Here is a 13202-nt window from a genome sequence, read left to right as displayed (position 1 = left end):
ATACCGAGTACACTGTTACGTACTTACTACCGAGTTACTTACTGAATAGCTGCTCTCTAGGCAGCGACCAAAGCTATTTAGCGAGCGGGGCATCAATCGCACATGGCAAGCAGGCAATAAGTCAGAAACGAGCAAGTCGGCTCGGCTCATCAGCGACTCGCAAGCAACCCGCATACCTGTCGCACATTGCCGTCTGTCCTTAAACCGTTCGAAGCTGCCCCGTCCTATGGACGGAGCATCCAAAAATAGCACAAACTCAGGTGCGTTCCTCTCCACGGAAATCTTTAGTAAAAGGCGAAAGATTTGTGCGTGCTGAAGAGAAACCCGAGCGAAATGTGACCTTTCAGCGCACCAGGCGCCTCCGGCCCCCTTCCCAGCCACTCCCACTGACCCGGGGTTGCCACTGCTGCCAGCCGGCCGGACAATCCGAGAGGGAAGGTGGGAAAAGCGAGACAGCGCAATAACAAACAGTTACGTCCCGCACAGAAAACTACATCATTTTGCTAAAAAACAGAGGCAAGCGCACACTTACAACAAGGGCACATATTCACCCTATTTACAACACAATTTACATACATACAAAATAAACAAACAAACAAAAAGGGGGAAGAACAGGGCAACCCACCCACCTAGCAAAGAACAACAAAACACAACCTTTATTTGCACAAAACTTGGAGAGGCGCACCGTTCCCGAACGCACTGCAATAACGGGTCGATGCTTGAAGCGGACGGAGCAAGCTCCTTCTCCGACTCCCTGTGCCAAAAATCCGTTTAATATATAGTCCCCTGATAGGGGACGTATCAGATATTAAACTGATAAGAACAGATTTTTTTTTTTTTGTATAAGAAATATTTATTTACACAAATATAATTTTACATCATATTCACATTACATACACATAACACACACACTGTACAGACCCAACATCTTTTCTACAGACAACACATATACATTCACTATTTACACTTATGTACACTATTTACACATTTGCCTTTTATAGGCTCAAGGCGACCTTCACCTTTTCCCATTTCTTTTTGCCCCTTTTTTTCCCTTCTACCTGGGCACACACCCCTATCCCCACCATTACTCTCCTTTCCCACCCACTCGTCGTGCTACTTGTGGGGTTCATGACTTTCTGATTCCTGCTGTCCCACAGGGCCAGCTTCCCCCAGCTCACTAGGAGGCCGAACACCTCCCTCTCCTCAGCCTTACGACTCTCCACCCCAGCTGCTTTCATGACCCCAGCCTTGTCCACCGCTGTGGCCCAGACCGGGAGAAACACCCCCTTATTTGCCCTCCCCCAAAAGACCCTTGCAAAAGGGCATTCCCACAGGGCATGCCCTCCTGTCTCCTCCCTCCCACAGCCCCTGGGGCACAAAGGGCTCCTGGCCGTGCCGGCCCTGTGCATCCTCTCCCTCACCGGTAGCCTTCCCAGACCGCCCATCCAGTTCAGGTCTCTCGCCCGGTTTGGGAGCCACTTGGCTGTCAACCACCTCCATTGCCCTCCGCTCCTTTCCACCTCCCTCTCTGCCGCCCTTGTCCTCCTGCCCAGGATCTCTTTGTAGAGGGCCCGATGGTCCCCCAGCCCCTGTGCCACGATGATCTCTCTATTAGATCTTAAAAAGAGAGCTGCCCTCGTGTAGCACCACGGGATGTCTTCCGCCCTCGGCCCGCTGTTGTCCCACCCCACCAGCTCTCTCATGGCCGTCCCCACCCACATCCTCTTGAGGTGCCGGCACTTGTGGCCCTCATCTCCCACCAAGGCGTCATAAATGCTCTTCACGAACAAGACCTCTACCTTCAGGCCCACGTCTATTAGGCCTCTCCCGCCCTTTTCCACCAGCAAAAATAAGATATCCCTTTTTACAGGCTCTAGCCTCCCTCCCCATAGAAAATTAAAAATCAACCGGTTTAGTTTGATCTTGTACACCGCCGGGATCGGAAAAACCCTACCTAAATAAATTATCCTCGGTAAAATGTCCGCTTTCACCGTTAGGACCTTACCTGAAAGTGTCAGCGCCCTCTCCCTCCACACTCCTAACCTCTTCTCCACTTTCTCCAGGCACTGCTGCCAGTTCAGCCTGTCCGCCCTCTCCCCGCTGAAACGGACCCCCAGCACCTTTATCCCCTCCTCACACGCTACCAGGCCATGCTCCTCCCCCCTTCTCCCTCTCCATCCCTCGGTCACCATCACTGTCGACTTGGTATAATTAATTTTGGATCCTGACCCTCGACAGTACTGGCCCACCAGGCCCATGACCCTCTCCACATCCCTCTCCGATGAGACCACCACTGTGGTGTCATCCGCGTACTGCAGCAGCTTTACCCTCTCCCCCCCGCTGCCCGGGATCTGCAGGCCCCTGAACACCCCGTCCTGCCTCATCAGCTCTGCCAGGGGCTCTATAACGCAGACGTACAATAGCGGGGACAGGGGACACCCCTGCCTCACCCCTCTACCCTGCATCACCTGTGCACTCAGGGCCCCATTTACTTTTACCCGGCTGAAGGCCCCGTTGTAGAGGGTCTTCACCCAGGTAATAAAGCCCTCCCCGAATCCCATCCTCTCCAAAACCTGCACCAGGAAGGCGTGGTCGACCCGGTCGAATGCCTTCTGTTGGTCCAGGCCAATCACCCCTACCCCAACTTTCCTGCTTCTTGCCCAGCTCAAAACATCCCTTAACAGAATTAAGTTCTGTTAACACCCCCTTGGCCCTGTTGGCCAGCACCTTCCCCAGCACTTTGTAATCGGTGCAGAGGAGAGTGACTGGCCGCCAGTTCCCCAGATCTTTCCTCTCCCCCTTCTTGTACAGCAGATGCACTACCCCCTCCCTCATTGATAAGGGCATTTTCCCCACTTCTCCCGCCCGGTTAAAAACTTCCACCAGATCCTCAGCCATTATTCCCCAGAAGTGGGTATATACCTCCCTGGTAATCCCATCTCTCCCTGGCGTTTTCCCCGCTTTTAAAGAGAACAAGGCCTCCCTTACCTCTTCCATCCTTATCCTCCTCCCCAGAGCTTCCTGTTGTCCCTTCCCTACCTTCCTCCAGAGCTGCGCCACCAGCCTGTCCCCCTCCTCTGTGTCCCTCTTCCCTCCCAAACAGCACCGAGTAAAAAAGCGCTGCGGCGTCCAGCTTTTCCTCCAGCTTCCTTACCTCCCCCTGGCCTGTCCTTATCGCCTCGATCCACCCATCATTTTGCCGCGCTCTCACTGTTTTAAAAAAGAAAGGCGTTACCTTCTCGTCCTTTTCCCTCCGCTCCACCCTTGCCAGGAAGGCAAAACGCCTTGCTCTCTCGATGTAATAAAATTTTATTTTTTCTTTTAAAACCTTGACTTCCTCTGCGTTAACCCTCCCTCCCCTGTTTGCCACCCCCACCCAGTATTGCAGCTCTCCCTTCAGTGCCCACACCTTCTCTCTCTCTTCCCTCCTCTTCGCTATGCCATAGGCTATGCAAAACTCTTTTAACCTAAGTTTCACCATTTCCCACCACTCCAGCACACAGGAAAACTGGGCTTTGAAAACCCTCCACCCCAAATAAAATTCTGTAAATTGTTCACAAAAAACAAAATCTTTGAGGAGATCGGCATTAAAAAACCATCTCCTTTGTCTTCTAGCCTCCCCTCCCCCCAATATACACTTTATTACACTATGGTCTGAGGACCAGCTGGGAAGCACCACAAAACTTTCCACACTCCATTTTTTCGAGGCAAAAAAATAGTCCAACACTCCTGCAGGAACATAGCATCAAACGACACCTCTTTAAAAGATAAAAAAATATTTTATTAAATACTTACACAAATACATACCATCGCCGCTACACCAATTGTACATTCAACCTTTTTAACAATACATCCCCTCAAGCCCCCCACCCCCCACTTAACCATACTTACAACTCACCCCAAACAACCAACTGAAAAAACCATACAAATACAAATACAAAAACAAATACCAAAACCAAAAACCCCACCCTCCCCCCTCCCCACAAGCAAGCCCCACCCCACAAACCCCGAACCCGACCACCCCAATCACATACATTATATTTACATATTTACATATTTACATATTCCCGGGACCCCCCTCCCAGAGGAAAAGCCTTTCCAGGCCTCCCCAGTACTTCCGCACCCATTCCCACCCGTGCACCACCCCATCCCCCCTTATTCTCTCCGCTACCCTCCCAGAGAACCTATAATAGAGCTGGCTGGGAGTCAGGACCCTGAGCCTCGTCCCCACTGCTGCCATCCTGTCCTCCCACAGCACCCACTTTCCGTACCCTACCACCTCCCACACTACACCCTCAGCCACGGCTCCCACTGCTGCCAGCCCCCGCCTATACAGGACACTCTCCCTGCTCAGGGTGAAGGCAGGCCCTATCCCCCTGAGGAGGCCCCGCACCAACCCCCAGTACACCCCTGCAAACCGGCACTCCCACAGGGCATGAGCCACTGACTCCACCAGCCCACAGCCCCTTGGACAGAGTGGGCTGGCACTGCACCCATGGCGATGCAGCACTTCCCGCACCGACAGCCTGCCCATCGCGCACAGCCAGTGGAGGTCCCGCACCACCCCTGGTGCCCTCCCCCCGCTCACCTTGCCCCACTCAAGGTTCAGCGGCACCCCTTCGGGACCTGCCACTTGCCTGCCCGCAATGCTGTTATACAGCACTCTATGTTGGAGAAGGCTCTCCCTCTCCACTGGAGCTGGGCACTGCCTCAGGAAGCGCAGCACTGCCTGATAGGCCGGGGACTGCTCTTCTGCCTGTGGAGCCACGTGGGTCAGCGGCAGGACAGCCCTCACCACTACCACCCTCCCAGTCAGCGACAGCCGCCTGCGTGCCCACACCCCCAGCCGTGATCTTACCAGCGCCATACGCTCTTCCCAGTTCCGCTCACCACTGCCCTGGGGAAAAAAGCGCACCCCCAACACCTTCAGTCCCCCCTGGCACCGCTCCCAGCCACCGTAGTCCCTCACCTCCTCCCTCCACCAGCCACACAGCAGGACTGAGGACTTGGACAGGTTCACCCTGGAGCCCGTCCCTGCCGCAAACCTGTCCACCAGGACTCTCACCCTTGCCAGGGACCGAGTCGACGACACAAACATTGTTGTGTCGTCAGCATACTGCTGGATCTTCAAAACGGCCCCTGCGGCCCCTGGGATCCTCACCCCGTCCACTCCTGGGTCCCGGCGCACCAGCTCTGCGAAGGGCTCCATGAACAGGATGTAGAGCAGCGGGGAGATTGGGCACCCCTGCCGCACCCCCCCTGCTTGCTCTACAGCCCCGCTCAGAAACCCATTTATTCTTACGCAGCTGTACACTCCCCTGTACAGCATGCGCAGCCAGGACAGAAACCAGGGGCCCAAACCCATCTGCTCCAGGACCCGGAACAGGAAGGCATGCTGCACCCGATCGAAAGCCTTCTCCTGGTCGATGCTGACCACCGCCAGAGGAAGGCCCCGATCGCGCACCCAGTCAATCGTGTCCCGCAGCAGAATCAGATTCCAGCTGCAGGACCGCCCAGGTACCCCACAAGTCTGGTCAGGGCTGACCAGGACGTCCATCACCTGCTTCAGGCGAACCGCAGCCGCTTTGGCCAGCAGCTTATAGTCCGCCGTCAGCAGGGTGATTGGACGCCAGTTCTTAAGATCAGCCCTGTCACCTCCCTTGTAGAGCAGCGTCACCACTCCTTTCCTCATGGAGGCCGACAGCTCTCCCCCCTCCAGAAGAGCCTGCAAGACCTCCACGAGGTCGGGTCCAACGAGATCCCAGAAGGCATTGTAGAACTCCCATGGGAGTCCATCATGCCCCGGGGACTTCCCTTCCATCATGGAGCGGAGCGCCCCTGTCAGCTCCTCCAAACTGAGCTCCGCCTCCAGTGCCTGCCCTTCCTCCCGCCCCAACCGGGGCACCACACACCCCAGCAGTGCCTCCTGCTCCTCCGGGTCGCACTCTCTCCTGCTGAAGAGGTCTCGGAAGAAGCCCTCCGCAATCCCCAGCATCTCCGGGACCCCCGTTTCCAGCCCCGCTTCCCCTTTCAACCCGGAGATCATGGCGGCCCTCCTCCGAGCCTCAGCAGCCTGAAAAAAATATGCAGTGGGCTTCTCCCCCTCCTCCATCTCCCTCAGCCGGCCCTGGAAGGCCGAGGCCTTAGCCCTTCCCTCTAGGAGACTCCTCACCCTCTCCTTTGCCCCCTCATAGGCCTCCCACCTCACTGCCCTCCCCCTGTTGAGCTGGGCGTGCATATAGGTGAGGACATCCAACCACCTCCTCACCTAAGCCCGCTCCCTCCGCCGCTGCGCCATGCTATGGTTTCGGCAGAAAAGCCCGAAACGCGCTTTGGCCGCCTCCCACCACTCTACCGCTGTGGGGTATAAGCCCCGCAGAGCCCTCACGGCCTTATAAAAGCCCCTAAAGGCCTCCTGGAAAGCCCTAGATTTTATCAGGGAGGTGTTCAATTTCCAGTACCCTGGACCCCATTGCGTGTTGGGAATGGGGACCGCCACCTGCAGCATGTCATGGTCCGATGCCCATGAAGGCTGCAGCGTGGCGGTCACCCCCACCCACTCCTTCGCCACAAAAATGTAATCCAGGCGGCTCGCAGCTCCCCTGGAATTACGCCAGGTAACGCCTGGAGCCGCCGGATGTGCTGCCCGGAAGGAGTCGACCAGGCCGTAGTCCCTGACCAGCTCCGCCAGCGCTCTTGCTGAATAATCCCCCCCAGCAGCGCTAGTCCCTCCCCCATCCAGCGACACGTTGAAGTCCCCCCCCAGGATGATCCGCCTGGAGGTGGACAGACTGGGCACCAGCTCCCTAAATACCTCCAGTCTCCGCCCACTTCGAGTTGACCCGTACACGTTAAAAACTCTTATTTTAAAAGGACCCTGATTAATGTCTGTGTACATCGCCCGCCCTGCCACAATGACTCCTGGATCTCCAAATCTAAACCCTTCACCAGGATCCCCAGCCCATCGGCATGAACGCTGCCCACCGACCACGCCGATGGGCCCCACGTCCACTCCTCCGAGAAACCCAGTACATCCCCCATGTCCCGAAGGTGCACCTCCTGTAATAAAAACACGTTGCCCCTTGTTGCTGCTAGAGAGGCAAAAAGTGCCTGCCTCTTCCCCGAGTTTCTTAATCCCCGCACATTCAATGTAATTACATTTACAACCATTTTTTAAACAAAATTTCTCCAAACCTTCAGTCTCCTTCCTTCTCAGAGGAGTCCCCCTCTCCCTCGAGTCCTTTCTCCATCCCCATCACCCCTGTGATCCCCGCCACGTCCCAGCCCGCAAACTGGGAAGCCGGGCTGACTGCCGGTCCCGCTGAGGCCGCAGAGGCTCCGGATGACTCCTCCAGGTCCACCTCAATGTCCACCTCCTGGGCCTCCCCCTCCGCCGAGTCTGATAGGGCCAGGAACCTGTTCTGCAGAGGGATGCCCGGTCCCGCCTTTGCTTCCCTCCCGTTCGTGTCCCCAGAGCGAACCCGCTTTCGTGCTGCCACCTGCGCCCACACCGGCACCTCCCCCTCTGGAGGAGGGCTGTCCCCCCACGCCAATGGGGTCTGCAGGTCCGCTGTGGTGCACATAGCAGCTCCTTCCGCCTCTGGGGACAAAACCTCCTCCACAGAAGACGCCGACAAAGGGGAGAATAGCTCCGGCGAGCCCTCTCTTGGGACCCCGGACTCCTCCGCCAAGGCCCTCGCCTTCATCACCACTGCCCCCAGCCCCAAACCCAGGCCAGGACGCGAGGAAGGCCCGAAGATCTGCTCTCTCCCGGACCTCCAATCCATGCCTCCCAGAACCGGAGCAGGGTCCCGATCCCGCGGCCCCATGGCCGGTGAGTAGGCCCAGACCGGAACCCGGAACCGGACCAGAAACCGGAGCCGGACCGGAACCCGAACCGGAATCCGGAGCCGGACCGGAACCCGAACCGGAATCCGGAGCCGGACCGGAGCCCAAGCCGGAACTCCTGGTGCTAGGCCGTGCTTGACCTCCAGGAGGCCCAGAGTAGGCCCCAAACTCACCCTGCACCAAGGCCGCAAACGACCTCACCCTTTCTGGGCAGGCCCGGAAAAGGTGCTCCACACTCCCGCAGAGACTGCAGGTTTTCGGGGCCACACAGTCTCTTGTCGCATGCTCCGTCGATGCACAATGTCTACATCGGTCGGTGGAGCACACCGCCTTAACATGCCCGTACATTCCACACCGACGACAGTACAAAGGTTGCCCTGGGTAGACTAGGTAGCCCCTGTCCGGGCCTATGGAGAAAGCCCCAGGAGGATGTGCCACCCCTCCCACCCCTGAAGGATCCTGTTTGAAGCGCACATTAAAATGTCTTTTCCCGTTCCAAAACCCAAATCGATCCTTCAACTTTACCCCCTCCCTCACATCTGAACAGTACCTGTGCAGGAAGGCCAGGATGTCCTCCCGAACAAAAGGATTGTAGAGGTGGATCATCAGGGGTCGCAGGGCCTTGTTGTACAGCAGATGCACCGTAATCCCTTGCAAGGCCGGGTCCTCCTTGTGTTCCAAAAACTTTTGGTGCAGGTTGTAGCAGGCGGCTTCTGACATGAACGTCAAATCAAAAAACCCTCTCGGGGAAAAATCCTGCAGGCAAAAAACTGTCTCGCTGTCAACCCTCAATAGCTCCTTCAAGATGTTCTTAACAAAAAACTCCAGCGTGAAACCTTTCCTCCTCTCTCCGTCCTCCATCTCCACCCGAACCGTATTCCTCAGCCGCACCCTGTGGGTCGGCACATCACCTTCCGGCGCTGCCATCCTCTTCCCGTCTTTATCTTTGCCAAAAGGCCGAGAAGCGATGACCACAAACTGGCCGCGGCAAGCAGGCGATAAGCCAGAAACGAGCAAGTCGGCGCGGCTCATCGGCGACTCGCAAGCAACCCGCATACCTGTCGCACATTGCCGTCTGTCCTTAAACCGTTCGAAGCTGCCCCGTCCTGTGGACGGAGCATCCAAAAATAGCACAAACTCAGGTGCGTTCCTCTCCACGGAAATCTTTAGTAAAAGGCGAAAGATTTGTGCGTGCTGAAGAGAAACCCGAGCGAAATGTGACCTTTCAGCGCACCAGGCGCCTCCGGCCCCCTTCCCAGCCACTCCCACTGACCCGGGGTTGCCACTGCCGCCAGCCGGCCGGACAGACAGACAATCCGAGAGGGAAGGTGGGAAAAGCGAGACAGCGCAATAACAACAAACAGTTACGTCCCGCACAGAAAACTACATCATTTTGCTAAAAAACAGAGGCAAGCACACTTACAACAAGGGCACATATTCACCCTATTTACAACACAATTTACATACATACAAAAAAAACAAACAAAAAGGGGGAAGAACAGGGCAACCAACCCACCCACCTAGTAAAGGACAACAAAACACAACCTTTTTTTTGCACAAAACTTGGAGAGGCGCACCGTTCCCGAACGCACTGCAATAACGGGTCGATGCTTGAAGCGGACGGAGCAAGCTCCTTCTCCGACTCCCTGTGCCAAAAATCCGTTTAATATATAGTCCCCTGATAGGGGACGTATCAGATATTAAACTGATAAGAACAGATACTACACTTGATCTTAGCCAAAAGGCCGAGAAGCGATAACCACAAACTGGCCCCTGCCGACGGCGCCCTCCCGGTGGCCCCGGACCGCGCTCGGGGGAAGACGCCACCTGGCCCAGGAGCCGGCCCCCCTCCCCGCCTTCCCAAGAACCCTGCGCACGCACTGACTGGCCGGTCGGCGAGCTACCGTAACGACCGGACTCAGCTGGCTCCTCCCACCAAGATCCACTGTCCTCCACTGGCAGGCACAGCCGCCAAAAACACTCGACACATACCGAGTACACTGTTACTTACTGAATAGCTGCTCTCTAGGCAGCGACCAAAGCTATTTAGCGAGCGGGGCATCGATCGCACGCGGCAAGCGGGCGATAAGTCAGAAACGAGCAAGTCGGCTCGGCTCATCGGCGACTCGCAAGCAACCCGCATACCTGTCGCACATTGCCGTCTGTCCTTAAACCGTTCGAAGCTGCCCCGTCCTGTGGACGGAGCATCCAAAAATAGCACAAACTCAGGTGCGTTCCTCTCCACGGAAATCTTTAGTAAAAGGGGCTGACTTATCTAAGAAACTTTTATTTTTACAAATATCATTTTACATTTTATTTACATTACATACACATAACACCAACTGTATACCCACCCCTTACCTTTTCCACAGACAACACATATACATTCATTATTTACACTTTTATTTACACTATTTACACATTTGCCTCTTACAGGCTCAAGGCGGCCTTCACCTTTTCCCATTTCTTTTCTCCCCTTTTTTTCCCTCTACCTGGGCGCACACCCTCATCTCCACCTCCACTCTTCTCTCCCACCCCTTGAAACACTGCACCCCCGTCGTGCCATCTGAGGGATTCAGCATTTTCCTGTTCCTGCTGTCCCACAGGGCTAGCTTCTCCCAGCTCACCAGGAGGCTGAAAACCTCCCTCTCCTCAGCCTTCAGGCTCCCCACCCCGGCAGCCCTCATGACCCCCTCTTTGTCCACTGCTGTGGCCCATACCGGAAGAAAAACCACCCTGTTTGCCCTCCCCCAGAACACTCTTGCAAAAGGGCATTCCCATAGGGCATGCCCTCCCGTCGACTCCCTCCCACAGCCCCTGGGGCACAAAGGGCTCCTGGCAGTGCCAGCCCTGTGCATCCTCTCCCTCACCGGTAGTCTTCCCAGACCTCCAAACCAGTTCAGGTCTCCTGCCCGGTTTGGGAGCCACCTGGCTGTCAACCACCTCCATTGCCCTCCGCACCTTTCCACCTCCCTCTCTGCCTCCCTCGTCCTCCTGCCCAGGATCGCTTTATAGAGGGCCCGATGGTCCCACAGCCCCTGCGCCATGATGATCTCCCTGTGCGTTCTTAAAAAGAGAACTGCCCTTGTATACCACCACGGGGTGTCCTCCGCCCTCGGCCCCCTGTTGTCCCACCCCACCAGCTCTCTCATGGCTGTCCCCACCCACATCTTCATGAGGTGCCGGCACTTGTGGCCCTCATCCCCCACCAGGGTATCAAAAATACCCTTTAGATATCGCACCTCTAGCTTTAAGCCCACGTCCACGAGGCCTCTTCCCCCTTTCTCCACTGGCAAAAATAAAACCTCCCGTTTTACCGGCTCTAACCGCCCTCCCCACAGGAAATTAAAAATCAACCGGTTCAATTTCACCCTGCACACCGCTGGCATCGGAAAAACCCTCCCTAAATAAATCAATTGCGGCAAAAAGTCCGCCTTCACCACTAGTACTTTACCTGTCAATGTTAAAGCTCTCGCCCTCCACAAGCCCACCCTCTTCCTTACCTTTTCCAGGCACTGTTCCCAGTTCAGCCTGTCTGCCCTCTCCCTGCTGAACCGGATCCCCAGCACCTTCATCCCGTCCTCACACACTGCGAGGCCATGCTGCTCCCCTCTCCTCCCGCTCCATCCCTCGGTCACCATCACTGCCGACTTGCTGAAGTTCACTTTGGACCCCGACCCCCGACAGTACTGGCCCACCAGGCCCATGACCCTCTCGATATCCCTTTCAGAGGAGACCACCACTGTAGTGTCGTCCGCGTACTGCAGCAGCTTTAAAATCTCTCCCCCGCTGCCCGGGATCTGCAGGCCCCTAAAAGCCCTGTCCTGCCTCATCAGTTCTGCCAGGGGCTCTATAATGCAGACATAGAGCAGTGGGGACAGAGGGCACCCCTGTCTCACCCCTCTACCCTGTGACACCGCCGCGCTCAGAGCTCCATTCACCTTTACCCGGCTGAAGGCCCCACTATAGAGGGTCTTCACCCAGGAAATAAACCGCTCTCCGAACCAGGAAGGTGTGGTCGACCCGGTCGAACGCCTTCTGTTGGTCCAGGCCGATCACCCCTACCCCCACCTTCCTGCTTCTCGCCCAGCTCAGCACATCCCTGAGCAACATTAAATTCTGGGACCCCATCCTTCCTGGGACCGCACAGGTTTGATCTGGTCCCAGAATTTCCCCCAGAACCCCCTTGGCCCTGTTGGCCAGCACCTTCCCCAGCACCTTGTAGTCGGTGCAGAGGAGTGTGACTGGCCGCCAGTTCCCCAGATCTGTCCTCTCACCCTTCTTGAAGAGCAGATTTATTACCCCCTCCCTCATTGATAGGGGCATTTTCCCCACTTCTCCCACCCGGTTAAACACCTCCACCAGGTCCTCCGCCATTATACCCCAGAAGCGGGTATATAGCTCCCTGGTGATCCCGTCCCTCCCTGGAGTCTTCCCCGCCTTTAGGGAGAACAAGGCTTCCTTTACCTCTTCCATCCCTATCCTCCTCCCCAGAGCTTCCTGTTGTCCCTCCCTTACCTTCCTCCAGAGCTGCGCCACCAGCCTGTCCCCCTCCTCTGTGTCCCTCTCCTCCCTACCAAACAGCACAGAATAAAAACGTGCTGCTGCATCCAGCTTTTCCTCCTGCAGTCTTACCTCCCCCTCCTTTGTGGCTAATGCCTCCATCCATCCCTCGCTTTGGCGCGGACTCACCGCCTTGAAAAAGAAAGGCGTCACCCTCTCGTCCTTTTCCTTCCTCTCCACCCTCGCCAGGAAGGCAAACCGCCTTGCTTTCTCCACATAGTACGCCTTTATTTGCTCTTTTAAGGTCCTCACTTCGTCCGCCCTCACCCTCCCTCCCCTGTTTGCCACGCCCACCCAGTATTGCAATTCACTCTGCAATACCCACACCCTCTCTCTCTCTTCCCTCCTCCTTGCTATCCCGTATGCCACACAGAACTCTTTTATCCTTACCTTCACCACCTCCCACCAATCCAGAACACATACAAACTGGGCTTTGAAGGCCTTCCACCCCAAATAAAATTCCCTAAATTGCTCAACAAAACAAAAGTCTTCCAGGAGTTCCGCATTAAAAACCCAAACCCTTTTCCTTTCAGGCTCCCCTCCCTCCAAAATACACTTTATAAAACAATGGTCTGAGGACCAACTAGGAAACACCCCAAAATTTTTCAACTTAAATTTTTTTGATACAAAAAAATAGTCTAACCTTCTCCTGCAGCCCCTGGAGTTTGCCCAGGTAAACCCCTCCCCCTGTCGGCCATCTTCTCTAAAACAGTCAAACAAAGCAAATGTGTCCAAAATCTCTTTTTTTAAATAAAGAGCCGAAAAATCCCTCCTCCCTCCCACTATCCCCT

General features: G+C 55.8%; 4 non-coding genes across 4 annotated transcripts; all 4 read right to left on the bottom strand.

Moving 5' to 3' along the window:
* Positions 1–216: 216 nt before the first annotated feature.
* On the bottom strand, positions 217–332 carry LOC133105714 (U5 spliceosomal RNA). The gene has a single exon (XR_009703908.1). It is a non-coding gene; the product is annotated as a U5 spliceosomal RNA (small nuclear RNA).
* Positions 333–674: 342 nt separating this feature from the next.
* On the bottom strand, positions 675–857 carry LOC133106326 (U2 spliceosomal RNA). The gene has a single exon (XR_009704471.1). It is a non-coding gene; the product is annotated as a U2 spliceosomal RNA (small nuclear RNA).
* An 8088-nt stretch (positions 858–8945) lies between these two features.
* On the bottom strand, positions 8946–9062 carry LOC133105743 (U5 spliceosomal RNA). The gene has a single exon (XR_009703936.1). It is a non-coding gene; the product is annotated as a U5 spliceosomal RNA (small nuclear RNA).
* A 352-nt stretch (positions 9063–9414) lies between these two features.
* Positions 9415–9605, bottom strand: LOC133106301 (U2 spliceosomal RNA). The gene has a single exon (XR_009704466.1). It is a non-coding gene; the product is annotated as a U2 spliceosomal RNA (small nuclear RNA).
* Between the last annotated feature and the right edge of the window lie 3597 nt (positions 9606–13202).

Source organism: Conger conger, chromosome 12 (assembly GCF_963514075.1).
Source record: "Conger conger chromosome 12, fConCon1.1, whole genome shotgun sequence".
Lineage (NCBI taxonomy): Eukaryota > Metazoa > Chordata > Actinopteri > Anguilliformes > Congridae > Conger > Conger conger.
This window is presented reverse-complemented; position numbering and strand designations above follow the sequence as displayed.